The 7,774-nt window shown below is 31.1% G+C and overlaps 1 pseudogene; it reads left to right on the forward strand.

Moving 5' to 3' along the window:
* Positions 1–3,317: 3,317 nt before the first annotated feature.
* On the forward strand, positions 3,318–3,451 carry LOC145277227 (U2 spliceosomal RNA; annotated as a pseudogene).
* The last annotated feature ends 4,323 nt before the right edge of the window (positions 3,452–7,774 follow it).

Raw genomic sequence — 7,774 nt, forward strand, 5'->3', positions numbered from 1 at the left:
TATCAGAGTAGGTATCAAGATTTCTACTTCTATACAAATGTGATATTTCAGATCTGTACATAAAAAAATTTGTTGAATATATAGGTTGAGAATTGTTCTGTGTCGCTCTCTCTCACACACACACGCATTCTCACTTTTATAGATATAATAGATAGATTACTCTAGATATATTTCCATATGTCTGAATACCCTATATACAAATTTTCAAATCTGTAGATAAAAAAATTTGTTGAGTATATAGGTTGAAAATTGTTCTCTCTCTCTCACACACACATTCTCAATTTTATAGATATAATAGATAGATTATGCTAGATATATTTCCATATGTCTGAATACACTATATACAAATTTTCTAATCTGTAGATCAAATATTTGTTGAATATATAGGTTGAAAATTGTTCTTACTCTCTCTCTCTCTCTCTCTGGCTACCTCACACACACATTCTAACTTTTATAGATATAATAGATAGATTATGCTAGATATATTTCCATATGTGTGAATACCCTATATACAAATTTTCTAATTTGTAGATAAAAAATTTGTAGAGTGCATAGGTTGAGAATTGTTCTCTCTATCTCTCACACACACACATTCTAACTTTTAAAGATATAATAGATTATGCTAGATATATTTCGATATTTCTGAATACCCTATATATAAAAATTTGTTGAATGTATAGGTTGAGAACTGTTCTCTCTCTCTCTCTCTCTCTCTCTCGCTCACACACACACACTTTCTCACTTTTATAGATATTATAGAAAGATTATCCTAGATATATTTCTATTTGTATGAATACGCTATATACAAATTTTAAAATCTGTAGATAAAGAATTTGTTGAGTATATGGGTTGAGAATTGTTCTCTCTCTCTCTCTCTCTCTCTCTCACACACACACACATTCTCACTTTTATAGATATAATAGATTATGCTAGATATATTTCCATATGTCTGAATACCCTATATACAAAGTTTCAAATCTGTAGATAAAAAATTTGTTGAATATATAGGTTTAGAATTGTTCTCTCTCTCTCTCATACACACATTCTAACTTTTGTAGTTATAATAGATAGATTATGCTAGATATATTTCCATATGTCTGAATACCCTATATACAAATTTACTAAACTGTAGGTAAAAAATTTGTTGAGTATGTAGGTTAAGAATTGTTCTCTCTCTCTCTCACACACACACAAGTTCTCACTTTTATAGATATAATAGATAGATTATGCTAGATATATTTCTATATGTCTGCCTACCCTATATACAAATTTCCAAATCTGTGCCCAAAAATGTGTGGAATATATAGGTTGAGAATTGTTCTCTCTCTCTCTCTCTCACACATATTCTCACTTTTATAGGTTATATAGGTTGAGAATTTTTTGCTCTTTCCATCACTCACATTCACACTTTTATAGATATAATACATAGATTATGCCAGATATATTTACATATGTCTGAATACCCAATATACACATTTTCAAATCTGTAGATAAAAAATTAGTTGAATATATAGGTTGATAATTGTTCTCTCTCTCTCTCTTTCTCTCTCTCTCACACACACATTCTCACTTTTATAGATATAATAGATAGATTATGCTAGATATATTTCCATACGTCTGAATACCCTATATCCAAATTTTCTAATATGTAGATAAAAAATTTGTTGAGTATATAGGTTGAGAATTGTTCTCTCTCTCTCTCTCTCTCTCTCTCACTCACTCACACACACACACACACATTCTACCTTTTATAGATATAATAGATTATGCTAGATATATTTCCATATGTCTGAATACCCTGTATACAAATTTTCAGATCTGTACATAAAAATTAGTTGAATATATAGGTTGAGAATTGTTCTCTCTCTCTCTCTTCTCTCTCTCTCTTTCACACACATTCTCACTTTTCTAGATATAATAGATAGATTATGCTAGATATATTTCCATATGTCTGAATACCCTATATACAAATTTTCTAATCGGTAGATAAAAATTTGTTGAATATATAGGGTGAGAATTGTACTTACTCTCTCTCTCTCTCTCTCTCTCTCTCTCTCTCACGCACACATTCTCACTTTTATGGATATAATAGATAGATTATGCTGGATATATTTCCATATGTCTGAATACCCTATATACAAATGGTCAAATCTGTAGATAACAAATTTATTGAATAGATAGGTTGAGAATTGTTCTCTCTCTCTCTCTCGCAACCTTACACACACAACCACACGCAAACATTCTGACTTTTATAGATATAATAGATCGATTATGCTAGATATATTTCCATATGTCTGAATACCCAATATACAAATTTTCAAATCTGTAGGTAAAAAATTTGTTGAATATATAGGTTGAGAATTGTTCTCTCTCTCTCACACACTCACATTCTCACTTTTATAGATATAATGTATAGATTATGCTAGATATATTTCTATATGTCTGAATACCCTATATACAAAGTTTAAAATCCGTAGATAAAAATACGTTGAGTATATAGGTTGAGAATTGTTCTCTCTCTCTCTTACGCACACACACACACACACACACACACACACACACACACACATTTTCACTTTTATAGATATAATAGATAGATTATGCTAGATATATTTCCATATGTCTGAATACCCTATATACAAATTTTCAAATCTGTAGATAAAAAATGTATTGAATATATAGGTTGAGAATTGTTGTCTCTCTCTCTCTCTCTCTCTCTGGCTACCTCACACACACACACATTTTCACTTTTATAGATATAATAGATAGATTATGCTAGATATATTTCCATATGTCTGAATACCCTATATACAAACTTTCAAATCTGTAGATAAAAAATTTGTTGAGTATATAGGTTGAGAATTGTTCTCTCTCTCTCACACGAAACTGTGCGCTCGGCTTCTTCCCCCCCTTCCCACCCCAAATGCTTGGGAAACTGTGCACTGTTTTTGTTGGTTTTCAAGCTGCCTCTTCCCCCCCCACACACACACACACAGTTTAACAGTAGTAGGAGGTCAAGAGAAAGAGGGTGAGAGAGAGAGAAGAGTAAGTTGGTGAGAGAGAGAGAAAAGAGAAAGAGGGTGTTGGTTTTATATTTTTATTATCGTCTAATATTTTGAAAGCTGAATTTCTAATAAAATGTGCATCTATAGGAGATAATGCCTGGGAATGTGTTCCCCCCCCCACAGTTTAACAGTGGTGTGACGTCAAGAGAAAGAGGGTGAGAGAGAGGGAAGAGTAAGTGGGTGAGAGAGAGAAAGAGAGAGAAAAAAAAAGAAAGACGGTGTTGGTTTTGTGAAAAAAGTTATTTACAATTGTTCGCATTCTTGGCCTTTTGGTCAAGATCAAAGTGTAGTATCTGTTCTTCAGATGCTGCACTTCTATTTCTTGTTCTCTTTCGGTGGAGGAGAATTCCTCCACGACTGAGACAATTTTTATTTTTGTACCTTTTCTCCACGTTAAAAAACGACCCTGGTGTCTAACTCTGTCCCGTGGGGAGGCATAGTAAATAGGTACAATTGTTCGCCATTAGTGGATGTTGACGTCACGTCACGTGACATGACTAAGCGTTTTTTTTTTTTAGTATGAATAACATTTTTTGTTTTAATTATAAAGTCTACACTTAATTTTATAGAAAATGATGTATATATAATAGAAAAAAAAAATTACTGGTTTTGTTGGATTCAAGTGGATCCCCCCCTCCAGTTTAAGAGATAGCAGGTCACGTGGTAATATACAAAATGGCTAGCGTAAATATAAAGATCGGTTTTTTTATCGACGAATATTTTGAAAGCTGAATTTTTTTTTATTCCTGTACATTTTTTCCTGATATTTTTCGTTAAAACTCTTGTATAAATACTATTTTTAACCAGTTAAATACGTTGGAGACATTGTCATGGAGTTTAATAATCTCTAGAACAAAGCAGAAGAGAAATTACAAAAGTATCGGTAAAACAAAGTGTTTGTTTACATTTGTTCGCCATTACTGGATGTTGACGTCACGTCACGTGACATGACTAAGCGTTTTTGGATTATGTAATATTAACATTAAAATGACAGGTTTTTTGGGGGGCCCCCCTAGGAGAGAAATGATCAGTTCACCCCCTTTTAATGGTCCGTTTGGTGTGGAATTTCGATATTTGTCATGCGGGTGATCAAGGTTCAATATGATACATAATTTGTCAACTTTGGTTGTGTCTGTCAAAAGTTTGAGCTGACGTCACGTCACGTGACACGTATTGAATAACGTTAAAATGACAGGTTTTTTGGGGGGCCCCCCTAGGAGAAAAACGATCAGTTGACCCCTTTCTACTGGTCCGTTTGACGTGAAATTTCGATATTTGTCATCCGGGTGATCAAGGTGCAATATGATACCAAATTTGTCAACTCTGGTTCCGTCTTTCAAAAGTTTTAGCGTTACAAACAAACATACATACATACATACATACATACACACCGATTTTTGCCTTTTATATATATAGACTAGCAGGGCTACCCGGCGTTGCTCGGGACCGTATAAACAATGAAAAAACAAAAGCAGATATTGAATATATGTTTTATTCTTAGGGGAGAGGAATCTTTCATCTCTATGTATTATTTGTTTTATCTACCCTAGGACTGGTATTGTTCATGTTTTATCCCTAGTGTAGGTAATTTACAGCATGTACATGAAATTGTTTTACCTTAGGGAGAAGAGAACAGGTAATATACAACATAATGTGTCTATATTACATCCCTGGCAACGCCTAGAAACCAGCTAGAACATGTATTTCAGTCAATCTTTATTACATCTTGGGCTATGCCGGGAAACCAGCTAATCTCTATTTAGTGACTTGACCACCAAAATACCTCCCTAAGTGTGTCCTTTCTTTTGAACTTATTAGATATAGGTATCTAGAAATGTGTGTGAAATTTTGTTGAATGCATTGTTCACTATGATTTTCTTATTGTTCTACACAATATCAACTGTAGCGAAATAAAACAGTGAACTTAGTGTAGTGTTAGAATAAAGAGCAAAGGAAAAAATTAGAATCATATTCTGTAATTACAAATCTAAATTTGCTAGCGTGTACCAGTATTTGCCAGGTTGTGGAAATTTGGAATTTATAACATATGTAGTGGCCTTTTCCTAGATACCTATTTTTATAATTGTTTCAGTACATTGCTACAAAATGTGACATTTGTTGGCGTTTGTAAAAAAAATCATGAATGTGCTTATATTCCAAAAAAGAAAATATCAGTGCACAGTATTGAAAGTGTTTGAGATTCAAAAGTCTGTAACATTTCTACTAACTTCATAAGATGTCATGTGAGAAACTTAATTGAATATCAAGACATTATCTGAAGCGTTTTTATTTTGGTGTAACGTATGTGTTTACAGTGAACCTTAACCTTTAATAAACAGATTGGTATGCAATGACATAGGCTAGGAATCTTAGACAAAATATATATAAATTGGAAAAATGTGTGAACAAATGAAAAAAAAATGATCCGCTCTACTTGATGACATCAAGCACAGTAATATTTTAGTGAAGAAAATATGAAATTGATGTTCAGTGATTAGTTTGGATGAATGAGAAAATGTAATTGTTTGATGCATAAAAAATAACTCATTTGCTGTATTTGATATTAAGCAGCAAAAAAATAGTGATTTGAATATTTAGGAAAACATCAAATCAGATTATGTAAAAAAAAAAGATGAAATTAGAAAATATATATTTTCTGTTTATGAGTTTTGCCAATTAAAATTTTGTGGCAGAAATTGGGTGATTACCATGCAATTTTATTTTGGTAAAATTCTTAAATTATTTCAATGTTTATTATAATTTCTTATTAGTGACTTGTTATCATCAAAATCCGCCCCAAAGAGTGTCCTTTCTTTTATTAGGTATCAGAATAGGTATCCAGATTTCTACTTCTATACAAATATGATATTGTAGTACAGTAAATGTCAAATTGTTTTTCAAGTATTAGTTTGTAACGTTTGTACTGACTTCATCAGATGTCATGTAAGAAACTGAATTCTATGTAAGAAGACTTTATCTGAAGTGTTTTTATTTTGGTATATCATGTGTGATTACACTGTAGTAATTGCGCTGAAAGCATGTTAATTACAAATGACAAAAGTTAAATCAATTTCTGATTCAGCTACACAATATAAACTAAAGGAAATCAAATTTGCAAAATAAAAGCAATATGTAGTTATGGGTTAGTTTGGAGTTAGAATAAAAAGCCAACAAAACAGTTAGTTTGTATTGTGTAGATTGGTCATTTCTGATAGTATTGAGAGTCCTCAATGAAAATCTTAATTTCTGACAAAATACTGAATGTTTCTTGGATACCCATTCGTAAAAAGTACCTTTTTTGAAAAAAAAAAAAAAAAAAAAACACTCCCCGGATCACCTTCACCACCTTAAAAAAAAAACAACTTTATTCTTCAAAAAATGTGCACATTGTTAGTGTAAAAAACAGATTCGCACCACTTGATGAAATCAAGCATAGTAATATTTTAGTAAATAAAATATGAAATTGATTTTCAATAATTAGTTTGAATGAATATCAGAAAATGTAATTGTTTGATGCATAAGAAAGAACTCATCTGCTGAATTTGATATTAAGCAGCAAAATATTTCAAAACATAAAAGTGTGAAACATAACATGAATACTCTCCATTGTCACTTGAAAACATTGGTCTTGGTAGGCAGTTTATTAGATGGTGAAATAGTGGTCTTGGTATGGTGTGCTTAATATTATTGTATGCAAAATGTAAAAACACAAAAGAGGGTACAATCAATATTGAAAAAGTAACATCTGTCACAGAAAATAGTAATTTATAAATATCAAAAGAAATATTATTCTGTACTTAAAATGTTAAACTTACTGTTAACAATAATTTAAAATGGTGATCAGGATGAGTCCAACAACTTAGTCCTTGAGCTTTCTTATTGGTCATAGTAAAAAGAAATTGTAGTCTTTCAAGTTTGTTGGTCGCATTGGGATTCTTGGAATGTATCAACAGATTCCTGCATATGAATCTTTGTTAATTCCACACAATACAAAATATATATACAAAACAAAGTAAAGCAAAGTATAGGGTTAGTTGTGTCCTCTAATTATCAACCAAGTATATGTATTGATAAAAAGATAAAAGCAATTGAAATGTTTATTACAATGTATCAATATTAAATTTTTATCATGAACAACAAATCGAAATAATGATAGATATTTTGTGCTTATACGAAACTGGAATCAAGGATTGTCACCTGTGATTTTATATATGTCAATAGTGCATGCCACTACAAATGATATTAGCCAAATTAAGTTTTGTTTATTTCACCCATTATAAAATATATACACAAAATGCAGTAAACAAAGTTTAGGTTTAGTTAATGATAAGTTTAGGTTCGAGAAATAAGCAAAGAAAAGAAAAAAAGATACATTTGTTTATAGTGTGTAAATTGTAAGTTTGTAAATATTTAAAACTATCCACACTGGTATGTGGAAATTCTAGATACCTATTGTTATAAAGTTCCAATTCATGTTTGATATATCACTCTACATGTTCCCTGTTGCACCCCAAAGATGTAAATGATTATCGAGAAAGTGAAATGAAACAGTATTTGAAATAAAATAGAAACAAATGCTGATGTTTACTATATAAAACACTGTGTTCAATGGAATTGAGCCTTATACAATATTGGTGGAATAAAAAAATCCATTTTTTTAATTCAATTTAAGAAATGAGCAAAAATTTGATATTTAAAATATTTGGCAT

This window comes from Euprymna scolopes, chromosome 5 (assembly GCF_053919585.1).
Source record: "Euprymna scolopes isolate OS-2025 chromosome 5, ASM5391958v1, whole genome shotgun sequence".
Lineage (NCBI taxonomy): Eukaryota > Metazoa > Mollusca > Cephalopoda > Sepiida > Sepiolidae > Euprymna > Euprymna scolopes.